Source organism: Triticum urartu, chromosome 2A (assembly GCF_056163025.1).
Source record: "Triticum urartu cultivar PI428250 chromosome 2A, HENAU_Tu73, whole genome shotgun sequence".
Taxonomy (NCBI): Eukaryota; Viridiplantae; Streptophyta; class Magnoliopsida; order Poales; family Poaceae; genus Triticum; species Triticum urartu.
Window position 1 is genome coordinate 233,949,164 of NC_141874.1, and position 16,307 is coordinate 233,965,470.

The window sequence follows — 16,307 nt, forward strand, 5'->3', positions numbered from 1 at the left end:
AAGTTCAAGAAGGATCACTTATGCGGTGCCTGTGAAGCATGAAAGATGACGAGGGCCAAGCATCCTTCGAAGACAATCATGACAACGACTCAACCCTTTGAACTGCTCCACATGGATCTTTTCGGTCCCACTCACTACTCCACTCTTACTACTACTGCTTGTCTCTATGGCTTTGTCATTGTTGATGATTATTCAAGATATACTTGGGTGCATATAATCCTTTACAAGACTGAAGTGCAGGATGTCTTCAGACACTTCGCCAATCGAGCAATGAACAACTATGGTGCCAAGATAAAGCACATCAGAAGTGACAATGGCACTGAATTCAAGAACACTGGCCTGGATACATATCTTGATACCTTAGGCATCACTCATGAATTCTCAGCTCCGTACACACCACAGCAGAATGGCGTCGTTGAACGCAAGAACAGAACACTTATTGAGATGGCTCGGACGATGCTTGATGAATACAAGACTCCAAGAAAATTCTGGCCTGAAGCCATTGACACTGCATGCCATATCATCAACCGTGTTTATCTTCACAAGCTTCTAAACAAGACATCCTATGAGCTCCTTACTGGCAAGAAGCCAAATGTCAGTTACTTCAGAGTATTTGGCGCCAGGTGCTGGATCAAGGATCCACATCATACTTCAAAATTTTCACCAAAAGCACATGAGGGTTTTATGCTTGGATATGGAAAGGATTCGCACTCCTACAGAGTCCTCAATCTCTTTCATTATAAAGTGGTTGAAACAGTGGATGTGCGGTTCGATGAGACTAACGGCTCACAAAGAGAGCACCTGCCAAATGTGCTAGATGAAGTTCCATCCAGTGAATCAATCAAACTTATGGGAACTGGAGAAATCATACCTTCTGAAGCTCAACCTGAAGAGGAACTTATCATCTCTGCACCTGATCAACCTAAAGACGATGCTCAACCTGAAGACAATCCCTCTAACAATGACAATGATCAGCAAGAGCAATATCTTCGTCCTGCACGTCCTCGTGTTGCAAATGAAGTGCAGATTGAGAGAATAATTGATAGCATCAATGCACCAGGTCCACTCACTCGTTCAAGGGCAACACAGCTAGCAAATTTCTGTGGGCACTTCACATTCGTCTCAATAACTGAACCCAAGAAAGTTTAAGAAGCCTTCATGGAACCTGAATGGATTCAAGCTATGCAAGAAGAGCTTCAACAGTTTGAGCTGAACAATGTATGGAAACTGGTTAAGCGTCCTGATCCTCGGAAGCACAATATAATAGGCACCAAATGGATATATCGCAACAAGCAAGATGAGCATGGTCAAGTTGTCAGAAACAAAGCTCGTCTCGTTGCTCAAGGATACACTCAAGTTGAAGGGATTGACTTCGATGAAACATTTGCTCCTGTGGCTAGACTTGAAGCCATACGCATACTGCTAGCCTATGCAAATCATCATAACATACTTCTATATCAAATGGATGTGAAGAGTGCCTTTCTCAATGGCAAGATTGAAGAAGTGTATGTTGCACAACCGCCTGGCTTTGAAGATCCAAAACATCCTGACATGGTGTACAAGCTCAACAAGGCACTGTATGGCCTCAAACAAGCTCCTCGGGCTTGGTATGACACACTCAAAGACTTCCTGAAGAGCAAAGGCTTCAAATCTGGTTCCCTCGACCGTACTCTCTTCACGAAGACATATGATGGTGAACTGTTTGTGTGCCAAATATATGTGGATGACATTATCTTCAGCTGCACCAATCAGAAATACAGTGAAGAGTTTGGATATATGATGCAAGAGCAATATCAGATGTCCATGATGGGTGAACTGAAATTCTTCCTTGGTCTTCAAATACGTCAGCAACGCAACGGCATCTTTATATCCCAAGAGAAGTATCTCAAAGATTGCCTGAAGAAGTTTGGTATGCAAGACTGCAAAGGCTTCACGACGCCAATGCCAGCCAAACATCATCTGGGTCCCGACGACAATGGTAAAGAGTTCGATCAAAAGGTATACCGCTCCATGTTTGGTTCTTTACTTTATCTATGTGCATCTAGGCCAGATATTATGCTTAGTGTTTGCATGTGTGCTCGATTCCAAGCGGCACCAAAGGAATCGCATCACTTAGCTGTGAAGCGAATTCTTTGATATTTGGCTTACACCCCAACTCTAGGATTATGGTATCCAAAGGGCTCAGAGTTTGATCTGGTTGGATTCTCGGATGTTGATTATACTGGTGACAAGGTGGATCGCAAGTCTACATCAGGCACATGTCATTTTCTGGGACGATCACTTGTATGTTGGTCTTCAAAGAAGCAGAACTGTGCATCTCTCTCCACTCCTGAATCTGAATACATTGCTGCTGGATCTTATTGCGCTCAGCTTCTGTGGACGAAGCAAACACTCGAAGACTATGGCATTCATATGAAGCAAGTGCCACTCTACTGCGACAACGAAAGCGCCATCAAGATTTCCAACAACCCAGTTCAGCACTCGAAGACAAAGCACATTGAAATTCGTCATCACTTTCTCAGAGATCATGTTGTGAAGGAAGATATTGATATCATATACGTCAACACTGAAGAGCAATTGGCAGATATCTTCACCAAGCCCTTGGATGAGAAGAGATTTTGCAAGTTACGGTGTGAGCTAAATATCTTGGAATCCTCAAATGTCCTGTGATCAGGCACACATCCTAACACTTATGCATATTGAGGACTTAGATGTGCAACACACGAAGTAAAGTATATCTTCAATCAATGAAGACATACATTCTAAGTGTGAATACATTAATGTGGAATTTGACTTCGGAGCGCCATGATAATTGTGCGCCGTGTCTGGGTCTAATACTTCCTATACGGTGGGTAACGCCACCACAAAATTCGTCTGTTTGAAGTGTTTTACCCATGGTGTTACATTTGCTATGTCTTCTTGTTGAATCTTTTGAACTAAGTGAATGTGATCGGACCCTAACCTCTCTATGCTTTCTATCTCGAACTCTATCTCTCCAAATCATATGCATTCTATTGATACTGTCGAATATCTTCTCTGCGTCCTTGTCAGCAGAAGATACAGAGACAAACATTAAGTCCGTTTTCAATGCTAATTCCTTCACCTGAAACCCGGAGAAGTGGGAACGACCACCTGACAATCCAGGCTTGCGTGGGAACATGGAACAACCTCTGATATGTTGCATGATGGCCATGTGTCCTTCAGATGTGAATCGCCAGGGGCACCTATGTAATAACACTGTGCCGTCCATGTCCCTATAAATACACGCCTCACCACAGTCATTATCCTTTCTTCCACTCTCGCACGAACCCTAGCGCCACCGCTAGCCCTCGACGACGCCGACGACAAAGCGCTTAGCTGCCGTGACCTCTCCGACGCCGTCTTCACGCCGGCCGCGGACATCGTCTTCTCCGCCGTCGCCGTAGGTGTCCTTCGTCACCATGTTAGGGCACGAACGATCAAACTGCTCGGCCTCCTCTTCCACTCCGTCTAGCAGTTCCTTGTGTGGTAAATAAAACTTCCTTTTTACGGCCCCTTTGATCCTATAGATTCGTCACTTTCTACCACAAGCAGTTTCTATTCACACAAGTTGGATCCACTTCATACTGCATCTCATATTATGCCTAGCATGTTCACTTATGCTTCACAAAGTAGTTACATTCCTCACTTGTACTGATCTGTGAATTCATACAAATCTGGAACCAAATCCTTATCTATGAGTGAATGTCTTCGCACGATGAGGTCAATGTCTTCTAAACTAATTTATCTTCAAAATCTTCTGAGAATGCATATGACCTCTTCCCCTTCCCTCGCACCTTAATGTTGTCATAGGTACATGTCCATGGGAGAATCCCTTGGTTCTCATAGTCTGCATTCATTTGCAGAATTCTTATAGCATCATATAAATTCTCCCGAAGCCAGTTCCTGTTTGTCCAGCAAGCGAAAGCCTCTGAAGCCTTTGAACGTGCTGAAGCCATTCAGTTTGAAGTTCATGGCTGCAGAGAAATCAGTAAGGAAGGGCGGCAGATAGCGTCGTGGGGGAACATCAAGAGATTTGCCTGATGACCTCTCAGAGCTTTACAAGACAGATCCTGAAGAGGATTACAATCAGCGCAAGAACCGAATCCAATGGATTCGAAGATATTGGGTAGAACAATGGTTCAAGTACAGGTTTGTGACAAAGGAATATGCTGAGAAGAATGCCATCAAGCGACCATGGGGAGACATCCTATATAGAAATCTTCAACCCAGGTCCAGAGATGAAGCCATTGAACAAGGCTTCTATCCCTGCATGGTCCGTGGACCACAGCCTGCGGATGCTGACCCATCATCACTGCTATGGTGTCGTGACGACAATCTATTCAAGCGCAACTTCCAGTTTGCCCAAAATTCAGCGAAGCAGAACAAGAAGTCATTGGGACTAGACTTCAACCCTAGTCCCTCCGCTCCCCGTGCCGATGGCACCCGCGAAGCTGAACCCAATCTTGTTGGGTCCTTCTATAACCTGGAAGGTCTCATCACTCATATCGTGGTTCAAGGGACAGCTGTGGATGAGCCTGCAGATGACGCTGAATCTGATGAAGCGCCTGCAGCGCCGAAGCCAAAGAAACTGAAGCAACCTAAAGTTTCAAAGCCTGCCTCAGCACCAAAAATCTCACGGGCGAAGCCACTGGCTACTGCACCTCCTGAAGACAGTGTGCAGTCTGAAGATCTGTCACGCATCTCCAAGCCCCCGAGAGTCAAGATGCCTCTGCCACACACCAGCCAAGAACTGACTGCTGCTGCTATTCTGCGCAACGATACCATTGATCTATCCAGCGATGAAGATCTTGCAGATGACTCTCTTGAGCAACTGATCAAGAGCAAAGAAGAAGCATAAATCTTCAACAATTTGCCTCTCTTTGACATGGCAATCATCCACGACTTCATCGATGAGTGGTTTGACACGCCCAACCTTTGCTTTGAAGATCTGCAACTTCCCATTGGCCTCAGTGTTGCCTTCCATGGCGCCATTGCTTCAGAGTTAGCTATAGCCCAGCGCATCGTTGAACTGAAGCAGAAGATTAACTTTGAGAAAGCTTAGTTCAAGAAGCATATGGCCAAGCTCAGAGTGCAAGAGGTCAAGAACTTCAAGATCATGCTGCACGAGCTCAAAGAAGCCTTTCTCAAGAAGCGTGAAGAAGCTCAAGGTTCTCGTGAGCGCATGAAGAGCCTGGCTGACAAGTGTGTGCAAGCCTACAATGAGGCTGAGAAGCGCAAGGCCCTTGGGCGTCCTGGCATCGACCCCAGGATGGCTGCAAAGCAGAAGAAGAAGAAGCCCGCTATGGCCGAACCCGCCGCACCAAGGCAGGAAGCACATCCCATTGTCTTCCCAGCCAACATGGCTGGCTCGAAGCCAAAGGCCAAGTCAACCGCTTCAGAACTGAAGAAGATGAGGACTGCTGAGGCTAAAGCCAGAAAGAGGAAACATTCTGAAGCCTCTGATGCTGCTCCCTCCAAGAAGCGGAAGACCAAGAAGGAATGGGCTGCTCCCACAGAGCCCCAGATTGTTGAACCTATCTCAATGGTTCGCCCTGCATCTACACATCAAGAGCGCCAATTGACTGTCCATGAGCCTGCTCTCACAGAGGCTCATGAAGTTGAAGACATTCCAGCAGCTGATCCCACCGCTGCTGAAGACATTGGTCACCATGACAATGTTGACGATGATGTAGTTCTTCCTCAGATCGAGCACCAACAGGTATCATCGCCTGTGCTTACACACAGCGAACTCATTAGCATTGGTCGTCCTCTGACGCCAATTGCTCAGGATGCATCATGGGCTGATCACCCACAACAACAAGTCACACCACCCCGGCAAGAAGAAGAAGACGACTTTGAGGCCCAGCCAACTCCATCTCCAAAGGCGTCGCCAGCGTTATGCAGGCTTCGTAAAGGACCAAGGTCTCAAGTCTCCGAGTCTGAGGCTAAAACTGCTGAAGACATTCCGGCTGCATCAGCTGATGACACCCAAGAAGAAGAACGTGTCCCTACTCCCCCAACTACTGATGAAGCTGTTCTCGAGGAGAACGTGTCTGTGCCCGACCCTCCAGCTCATCAAGTGGAGGTAGAACATCTTGAGGCTGCCACCACCAACACAAATGAAGCCAATGACGTAGTCATGGCTGAAGCAAATGTGGAGCCTACACCAACCCAAGAACCAGAAGTCAGTGAAGCCAATGATGCTACTGCTTCTGTTCCTGCGCCTGCTGCTGGCCCTCAGTTTGACTATCATATTGAGCATAGGCCTCAGGTACAGAAGCCAATGCCAAGGTTGCCCAGGTTTCCAGGTCCTGCATCAGCACCTGGATCCTTTAATGTCAACTGCTTCAAAGCAGACAACACCTTCTTCAATAGCTCCAAGAACCCCTACTCAAGGGAACGAATATCTTCTGATCGGTTCTGGAGCTATCCCCAGCGAAGCTATTACTCCTGCATTCTGTACAATCAAGGTCGCATCTTCCCACATATGCGTCTTGACACCGAAGCAATTGTTGGTCTGCCCTGTTTGGAAGAAGCTCTGGATTGCTTCAAAGAGGTTGGATTGTTGCCTTTCGTCACCGACCAAGAGCACTAGAACGAAGAGTTGCTGCTCCAATTTTATGCCACACTTCACATACATGGTTACAACAGAGATCCAAAGACTTGGGTCCTGGAGTGGATGACAGGAAATGTTCATCACGAAGCCAAAGCCTTTGATATCATTGAGCTCACTGGTCTGCCCACTCCTGGAGATCTCTATGAACCTGGATGTCAACTTCACAGTGAAGCTATGGAAAGCATCTTTCAGAAGCCTGAACCGAACATGAGTCAGATGCTCAGTATGATGAAGCCTTTGCCACAAGACGCTACATATCCTAAGGAGTTCTTTGTTGATGACCTGGAGTATCTGCCAAGGACTATCTATCACATTATATGGCGAACTCTCTGGCCCATCAAAGGACATTCTCCACATGCAAAGCTGGAAGGTGCAATGAAGACTTTGGTCTTCTATATTCTTCATGGCAAATGCTTCAATGCACAAGACTTCCTCATCCGCCAACTTGATGCATCAGGATCTGATCTTTTTGGCTTGAAGTTCTACGCTCCATGGATAATGCGATTGATTAAACTCCACTCAGCTATCTCATATCAGCCATCTGCTCGCAATCATCGGATCTTTCTGCCTGATGTGGATATGTCCGTTGAAGCCATTTATCCAGAGCCTGCCAAGGAACCTCTTAGTCTTCAGAATGCGTAGCATCAAAGTTTCACTCAGAACATTGCAGGAGTTGAAGCAGTCACTCGTGTTTATCCTCTGGCTGGTACTACACGTGCACCTCATCGTGCCCTTACTAAAGCCACTGAAAGCACTATTGCCCAACGACCCAAGAAGCGATCTCGTGTTCTCAATGACCGAGAGCTTCTGGTTGCTCTTCATCAGAAACAAGATAGGCATCATGACTGGCTGAAGCGCCAAATGCATAGCCTCTTGGTGGATGTCAACCGCATTCGCAATCTTGCCACCAAGAATGCCTTTGTTTCCCATGAAACCTGTCGGCGTACATGGAAAGGGCTGACGCTTATGTGTTCTGAGGATGATCTTCAAGAGGATGGCTTCCCTGAATGTTTCAAGTTTGACTCCACACCTCCCCGAAGGACTGTGCTGCGACGAACTCCGTCTCTTGAAGACTCTGAGTTCTCTTCCTCCGCGGCAAGTGTGAATGCCAGAGTGATCGAGGACGAAGATGATGCCACTTCACCGCCCCCTACTTCTGCACGCCTCGACACTGTCCCAAGTTCTTCTGCGCCGCCGAACACCACCGACAACCCTGCTGCTTCACCTACTCTTCATGGGAACGAGTAGATGCTCTATGTCTTCAAACCTTTTTGGTCCTCACTGACAAAAGGGGGAGAAGCATATGAGTTTGATAGTCTTCAAGCGGGTCCATATGGGCGGTTACCTTATGTTTTACCTAGTGTTTACAACTCTCGTTTTGATACATTTGATTCTTTGAGTTGTAACACTTAAACTCGATGGTCGTCTGCTACTTATTTGCTATTTTGTGATGCGATGATAAATCCCGCATGTGCGACGATAAATTCCGCACTTAGATCACTTTGCAGACGTACATTTTTCATTATGCATGTCATTATCTTCACATACCTTCATGCATGATGAATTGTCATCATAAGTTGAAGGATCTCCACAAGTACAACCTGCCATGTGCATTTGCATTCCAAAAGCAAATTACTTATATGCACATCTTCAGGGGGAGCCCTTGCAACTTATGAAGACAATTCCTTATCCTTTACAATTTCACATATTATATTCCCTGTTGAAAACTTCAACTAGTTTGTCATCAATCACAAAAAAGGGGGAGATTGTAAGTGCATCTAGTGCCACCCCTAGTTGGTTTTGGAGTATTGATGACAAACCTAGTTGAGGGACTAATGTGTTTGTGAGAATTGCAGGATAACACAGGTAGAAGTCCCTCATTGATTCGGTTTTCCTACCAGAGATGACCCCTAAAAATGTATGAAGACATTGAAGTCAAAGGTGGTTTGTGAAGACATTCACATTGAAGACTATGACAAGAGAAGACATCGCATGAAGACTATGGAGCGCGAAGACTTAGATGTTTCGTAGTTCTTTTTCTTCTTTGTTGAGTCATAGGAACCACCGTACTGTTAAGTGGGGTCCAAGAGAACCAGTCAGAATGACTGAAGTGATGCTTAACCAAAATCCTATGTCTTCGAGTGAAGACTATGAGAGCGAATCTTGTTCAGGGTTGGACAAGTCAGCTTTGCTTGTAGCCCAAGTAAAGTTGCCGTGTGTGTTTGAAATCTGACCGTTGGAACACGTGTCAGTTCCTTAGTGACCCAGGGTCATTTCGGACAAATCAGGTCGGGTTGCCTAGTGGCTATAAATAGCCCACCCCCTACAACCATAAACGGTTGGCTGCTCAGAGTTAAAGTACGGCTTTTGTCGTTTGAGAGCAACCCACCTCGAAGCCTTTTGAGAGAGAATTCCTTGAGAGGATAAAGCCCTAACCACCCAGAGCCAAAGAGTGTTAGGCATCACTTAAGTCTTCTTGTCTATGTGATCTGAAGACTTATTACACTTGAGGACTGTGAATCCTCCAGCCGGTTAGGCGTCGCATTCTGAGCATCCAAGAGTCATTGTGGATCGCCGGTGAACGAAGTTTGTGAAGGTTTGGAAGTCTACCTTGAAGACTTACCAGAGTGATTGGGCGAGGAGTGGGTGTCCTTAGCTCAAGGGGAATAAGGTGAAGACGAGGTCTTCTGAGTTGAATCTTAGCCTCCCTAACCAGACGTACAGTTGTCACAGCAAATGGAACTGGTCCAACAAATCATTGTCTTCAACGAGTCACTGGTTTCATCCTTCCCTTCCCTTTACTTACTGTTGGTCCTAGTGAAGTTATTGTATGATTGCATTATCTTCTGTCTTCACTGAGTGACTGCTTGTTCTGATTGGCTTCACAATATCTTCCTACCTGATCCTTACTGCCTAGCTGCCATTAGTTATTGTGCTTTCACTTCATTGAATACATGACTATGGTTTGCCTAGTGTAGTCTACCTTCCGCTACATGGTAATAGGTTTATTTCTATCGTTTGTCTTTGAAACTTACATGTTTTGAAGACCTTCATAAAAATCGCCTATTCACCCCCCCTCTAGTCGATCACTAGCACTTTCAGTTTGATTTTCCTTTTCTGCGATACTCTAAAACAAGGAAAAAAACAGAAACTGGCACTGGGCTCTAGGTAAATAGGTTAGTCCAAAAAATCATATAAAATAGCATATAAATGCATATAAAACATCCAAGGTTGATAATATAATAGCATGGAACAATCAAAAATTATAGATACGTTGGAGACGTATCAGTATCCCCAAGCTTAATTCCTGCTCGTCCTCGAGTAGGTAAATGATAAAAATTGAATTTTTGATGTGGAATGCTACCTAACATATTTATCCATGTAATATTCTTTATTGTGGCAAGAATATTCAGATCCATAAGATTCAAGACAAAAGTTTAATATTGACATAAAAATAATAATACTTCAAGCATACTAACAAAGTAATCATGTCTTCTCACAATAACATGGCCAAAGAAAGCTATCCCTACAAAATCATATAGTTCAGTCATGCTCCATTTTCGTCACACAAGAATGCTCTCATCATGCACAACCCCGATGACAAGCCAAGCAATTGTTTCATACTTTAGTAATCTCAAACTTTTTTCAACTTTCACGCAATACATGAGCGTGAGCCATGGATATAGCACTATGGGTGGAATAGAATATAATGAGGGGGTTATGTGGAGAAGACAAAAAGGAGAAAGTCTTACATCGACGCGGCTAATCAATGGGCTAGGGAGATGCCCATCAATTGATGTCAATGCAAGGAGTAGGGATTGCCATGCAACGGATGCACTAGAGCTATAAATGTATGAAAGCTCAACAAAAGAAACTAAGTGGGTGTGCATCCAACTTGCTTGCTCACGAAGACCTAGGGCACTTGAGGAGGCCCATTGTTGGAATATACAAGCCAAGTTCTATAATGAAAAATTCCCACTAGTATATGAAAGTGACAAAACAAGACACTCTCTATCATAAAGATCATGGTGCTACTTTGAAGCACAAGTGTGGAAAAAGGATAGTAGCATTATCCCTTTTATTTTTTATTTTTTTATTTGGCCTTTCTTTTTTATTTGGCCCCTTTTTTGCCTTTTTTTGGGACAATGCTCTATGAATGATGATCATCACACTTCTATTTACTTACAACTCAAGAATTACAACTCGATACTTAGAACAAGATATGACTCTATATGAATGCCTCCGGCGGTGTACTGGGATTGCGATGAATCAAGTGTGACATGTATGAAAAATTATGAATGATGGCTTTGCCACAAATACGATGTCAACTACATGATCATGCAAAGCTATATGACAATGATGACGCGTTTCATAATAAACGGAACGGTGGAAAGTTGCATGGCAATATATCTCGTAATGGCTATGGAAATGCCATAATATGTAGGTATGGTGGCTGTTTTGAGAAAGATATAAGGAGGTTTATGTGTGAAAGAGCGTATCAAATCACGGGGTTTGGATGCACCGGCGAAGTTTGCACCAACTCTCAATGTGAGAAAGGGCAATGCACGGTATCGAAGAGGCTAGGAATGATGGAAGGGTAAGAGTGCGTATAATCCATGGACTCAAAATTAGTCATAAAGAACTCACATACTTATTGCAAAAATCTACAAGTCATCAAAAATCAAGCATTACGTGCATGCTCCTAGGGGGATAGATTGGTAGGAAAATACCATCGCTCGTCCCCGACCGCCACTCATAAGGAAGACAATCAAATAACACCTCATGTTTCAAATTTGTTACACAATGTTTACCATACGTGCATGCTACGGGACTTGCAAACTTCAACAGAAGTATTTCTCAAATTCACAACTACTCAACTAGAACAACTTCAATATCACTATCTCCATATCTCAAAACAATCATCAAGTATCAAACTTCTCTTAGTATTCAATGCACTCTATATGAAAGTTTTTATTATACCCATCTTGGATGCCCATCATATTAGGACTAAATACATAACCAAAGAAAATTACCATGATGTTCTAAAAGACTCTCAAAATAATATAAGTGAAGCCTGAGAGTTCATCTATTTCTTCAAAATAAAACCACCACCGTGCTCTAAAAAGATATAAGTGAAGCACTGGAGCAAATGACAAACTACTCCGAAAGATATAAGTGAAGATCAATGAGTAGTCGAACAATTATGCAACTATATGAAGACTCTCTAACATTTAATAATTTCAGATCTTGGTATTTTATTCCAAAATCAATCAAAGCAAAAGGAAATAAAATGACGCTCCAAGCAAAACACATATCATGTGGGGAATAAAAATATAGCTCCAAGTAAAGTTACCGATGAATGAAGACGAAAGAGGGGATGCCTTCCGGGGCATCCCCAAGCTTAGGCTCTTAGTTGTCCTTAGCTTAGGCTCTTAGTTGTCCTTGGATATTACCTTGGGGTGCCTTGGGCATCCCCAAGCTTAGGATCTTGCCACTCCTTATCCCATAGTCCATCAAATCTTTACCCAAAACTTGAAAACTTAACAACACAAAACTTAACAGAAAACTCGTAAGCTCTGTTAGCGAAAGAAAACAAAACACCACTTCAAGGTACTGTAATGAACTCATTATAAATTCATATTGGTGTAATATATACTTCATTCCAACTTATCTATGGTTCATATCTGTAACACCCCGGATGTAACTTTCCCAATTTGTACTCCAACTCTTGCCGTTTCCGGCGTTAAGTTAATTTATTATCTCGGGTTCGGGTTTTTGTCTCCGTGTGTTGTTGTCATTGTCATGCATCTCATATCATGTCTTCATGTGCATTGCATTTTCATACGTGTTCGTCTCATGCATTCGAGCATTTTCCCCGTTGTCCGTTTTGCATTCCGGCGTTTCGTTCTCCTCCGGTGGTCATTTCCAGCTTTCTTTCGTGTGTGGGGATTAAACATTTCCGGATTGGACCGAGACTTGCCAAGCGGCCTTGGTTTACTACCGGTAGACCGCCTGTCAAGTTTCGTATCATTTGGACTTCGTTTGATACTCCAACGGTTAACCGAGGGACCGAAAAGGCCTCGTGTGTGTTGCAGCCCAACACCCCTCCAATTTGGCCCAAAACCCACCTAAGTATTCTCCATCATCTAGAGTGTTCGATCACGATCGAGTGGCCGAAAACCGCACCTCATTTGGACTCTCCTAACTTCCTCTATGCCTATTTAAAGACCCCTTCCCCGAAATCCGGATTCCCCCTCGTCCGAAACCCTAAAATCCACCTCGCGCGCCGCCGGACACTTTCCCTGCCGACGGACGTGTCCGCCGCCATGTCCGCCGCCACGTGGCAGCCTCCCATTCGCCGCCTCCCTCTCTCTCCACCGCCGCCGCCGGAGCCCGCCGCGGCCCGTGGCCGGCCCGCCCGCGCCTGCGCACGGGCCAGAGGAGCCGCCGCCGCCTCTTTCTCCCTCCTTCGCCCGACGCCCCTCGCCGCCCGTCGCCGACGAGCCGCCGCCGCCTCTCCGCCGCGGGCATCCGCACGCCGTGCGCCACAGCTCCTCGCCGGCCCCCCCGCCTCCGCCCGCCCTGCGTCGCCCCGCCGGCCACCGCAGCCTCCTCCGGCCTCGCCCCTCGCCTCGGCCTCTCCCTTCGGCGCCGGTGAACAGGAGCTCCGGCGAGAGCTCCGGTGGACCTCGATCCGCGTGCTGCGCCTAGATCTGATTCGGTTGCTACAATAACCCTAATTTTCGCGAGGTTGATTTTTCTCTAAGTCCCAGAATTCTAGATCCATGTGCCCTTCTTCCTAACCCCGTAACTTTGCATCCATAGCTCCGATTCATGCATATAGCATATCAAAATGTTCATCTCAGAGAGTATATCATTTCATTCCATTGCATCATTTTTATTTGAGTTCATCTTGATGCCCGAAATGCCGTTAGAAGAGGGCTACTTGAGATAATTGTCAGATCTGCTACTCCGTTTAGATTTTTGTCATTTTTGCCATGATTAATGTGTGCATGATATGCCCTGATGCTCTACATGTGTTTTTTTAAGGGTTTTGTCATGTTTCTAGAGGTGCAACCCATGTATTTTTGTGATGTGTGGTGACTTGTGCAAGCTTGCAAAGTGGTGCACTTGCTAATTCTGTTTTCAGGGACTTAGCAATTTCACTAAGTCCTGGAGCTGTTTATCTCATGATGCCATATGTTCATGTTGTTTCCTATTGATCCGTGCCTCTTTTGTGGATGATCAATAAGGATGTTTTGTTATTATTGTAGTGATCTATCCATCCGTGCCTTTGTTTGCAATTATGGAGCACCCGAGCTTGAGTCAATCGAGCTCTACTTTTGCTACTTTGTGAATCTGGGCAGATTGTCAACTTGTTTGCAATTTTGCCGATGATGTTGTAGTTGATCCGTGCATGTTATGCTATTGTTCTTGACATGTCTAGCTTGCATTTTGTGTGTTCGTGATAGATGTATGCTTGTCTTGCCATGACTTGCACCATAGTGAGTGCACCGAGCTCGTAAACATGCCTACTTGAGTTATATTTCAGCTTGCTCCAGTTTTCACTAAGTATGAAAACTGATTATGTTTTTGCTATGTTCACATGCTTGCAATTGTATTTTCTGATCCCTTTTGGCTCAAGGTCACTAAGGGACTTTTTTTAAGCTCTTTGAGTAGCACCATGCCATGCTTTACTTTGCCATGTTCAGGTCCTGTAGCATGTAGTTTTGTTGCTCCGAAGAGGGCTACCTGATCTGAAATTCCACACAAGTGTTAATTTCACCAAGTCTGAGATCTGTTTGCCATATGCATTTTTGCCATGCTTGTTTGAACCTGTTAATGGATGAATTGGCCGTAGCTCAGTGCTAGACTTTTGTTAAGCATCTTGTATGCATCCCTGCCATGTATTTTGTTGTCATGTTTGGGTGCTGTATCATGTTCATTTCATTGCATTTAGATGCCTACTTGCTGTAAATCGCAGACCAGTGCCATTTTTGAATCGCTTGCCATTTCCAAACCGTAACCCGATTTCAGCGTTCTTTATATCATTTTCAAGCGATTTCATCTCATCTTTCCAGTACCACACTTGGATTTCCAAGTTGAGGCCAGGTTCATGCATTTCCTGTCATATCTTGCATTTTGCATCCCGCATCGCATCCCGCATAGCATATCATCATTTCATCATATTGCTTGATCCTTGCACGTGGTTGATTGTATCCTTGTTGCTTGTTTGTCTTGTTTGGGTAGAGCCGGGAGACGAGTTCGCTAACGAGGAGCCCGTTGAGTTTGCTTTCGAGGATCCAGTCAACTCTGACTACTGTGCAGGCAAGATGATCATACCTCGAAATCACCACTATCTTTGCTATGCTAGTTTGCTCGCTCTTTTGCTATGCCAATGCTACGATGCCTACCACTTGCTTGCAAGCCTCCCAAATTTCCATGTCAAACCTCTAACCCACCATGTCCTAGCAAACCGTTGATTGGCTATGTTACCGCTTTGCTCAGCCCCTCTTATAGCGTTGCTAGTTGCAGGTGAAGATTGGAGGCCGTTCCTTGTTGGAACATCTTTTATTTACTTGTTGGGATATCATTATATTGCCATGTTATCTTAATGCATCTATATACTTGGTAAAGGATGGAAGGCTCGGCCTCTCGCCTAGTCTTTTGTTCCACTCTTGCCGCCCTAGTTTCCGTCATATCGGTGTTATGTTCCCGGATTTTGCATTCCTTACGCGGTTGGGTTATAATGGGAACCCCTTGATATTTCGCCTTGATTAAAGCTTTTCCAGCAATGCCCAACCTTGGTTTTACCATTTTCCACCTAGCCTTTTCTTTCCCTTGGGTTATGCAGACTCAAGGGTTATCTTATTTTAACCCCCCCGGGCCAGTGCTCCTCTGAGTGTTGGTCCAACCGAGCGATGTCCAGGGCTACCAGGGGAACTCTGGGCTGGCCTACCCGACGTCTGGCTCATCTGAGTGTGCCCTGAGAACGAGATATGTGCAGCTCCTATCAGGATTTGTTGGCACATTCGGGCGGTGTTGCTGGTCTTGTTTTAACCTGTCAAAGTGTCTTGAATCACCGAGATACCGAGCCTGATCGGAACGTCTTAGGAGGAGGTCTATTCCTACGTTGACCGTGAGAGCTTGTCATGGGCTAAGTTGGGACTCCCCTGCAGGGATTTGAACTTTCGAAAGTCGTGCCCGCGGTTATGGGCAGATGGGAATTTGTTAATGTCCAGTTGTAGATAACTTGAACCTTAACTTAATTAAAATGAATCAACCGAGTGTGTTACCGTGATGGCCTCTTCTCGGCGGAGTCCGGGAAGTGGACACGGTGTTGGAGTAATGTTTGCGCAGGTTGCTCTCTAGTTTCTCGCTCGCGCTTTGCCACCTCTTCCCGCTCTCTTTTGCGTATAAGTTAGCCACCATACTTGCTAGTCGCTTGTTGCAGCTCCACATATTTACCTTGCCTTACCTATAAGCTTAAATAGTCTTGATCGCGAGGGTGTGAGATTGCTGAGTCCCTATGGCTCACAGATTACTATTACACCAGATGCTTGTGAGGGCGTATGAGCTCAAGTGGGAGTTCGACGAAGACTCTCAACGTTACTATGTTTCCTTTCCCGATGATCAGTAGTGGTGCCCAGTTGGGGGTGATTGGGACCGT